Below are 1082 nucleotides of genomic sequence, written 5' to 3' on the forward strand. Positions count from 1 at the left end.
CACACACACACACACACACACACACACACACACACACACACACAAGCACCGGCCACACTGTCAGCCAGGCTGTTCAGTGCCCTCAGCAGTTTGGGCTTCGCCTGTCACTTTTCTCTCCCCTGCCCCTTCTGGGGGTTTGTAAAGAATAAATTGAAGAGGACTGATGCTATGGAAGCTTTTGGGATGAAGAGCACAAATGGCCTTGTAGTGCTTCGTGGCAATGTACAGATGGACTCCTCCATTCAATAAGCTTGAGCAGAAGTCTGTCTCCACGCCATGCCAGAATCACAGAGCTTGTTTTGTGTTTCTGAAGAGGACAATCTGTTGATGCAACATATTGGTGTTCTTTTCTTTCTTTCTTTCCTTTTTTTAAAGAATGAAAGCGTTGATAGACTCTGAAATACTGGGCCAGTCAGATTTGGATAATGTAAAACAAATAATCTCGTGGAAATCAAAATGAAATGTCGACAGTAATAAGAGCTGAGTGTAGCAGACCGCGTCCTTTCAACATGTGACAGGTGTGGTGTTCTTGTCCTCAGTGACGTGTTTTAACAGTTGTTGTGACTTCAGGTAAAATAGAAAGCAAGTTTAGGCATGAACTCATTAAAAATGTTTAGCAAGAGCCTTAGCAAAAAAGTTTACACACATATCCCAGGGTGTACAGGGAGCAGAGAGCGGGAACGAGTCAACAGGGACGTGGAGTAAAGAATCAGATTTTCTGGTGTTTTTGGTCAGAGGCTGAGCTGAGCACAAGTTTAGGCTATATGTTAACACACTCCCACACACACAGCAGCAGTGCCTGTTGCTATCAAACTTGGTACAATGGTGAATAAACCCGCCAAGTGGATCGTATGTACACTTAGTGCATAAAAGGTGCAGCGTCTTTGTTTATGCTAGCCTAACATTAGATTTAGATCAAATTAAAGTTGCTTGAAAAATAAGAAACGGTTCCTTCTAGAGATATTAACTCATTGTTGCCTTTAGCTACTTAAAAGACTTAAACCTGCTATCCAAGGTAAAAGTCTTTTGCTTATCCCACTGTCTCATCACATCTTCCTTCAGTTCCAGCTTACAGCCATACC

This window comes from Haplochromis burtoni, unplaced genomic scaffold (genome assembly GCF_018398535.1).
Source record: "Haplochromis burtoni strain Fernald_Lab_line unplaced genomic scaffold, NCSU_Asbu1 Contig_443, whole genome shotgun sequence".
Classification (NCBI taxonomy): Eukaryota; Metazoa; Chordata; class Actinopteri; order Cichliformes; family Cichlidae; genus Haplochromis; species Haplochromis burtoni.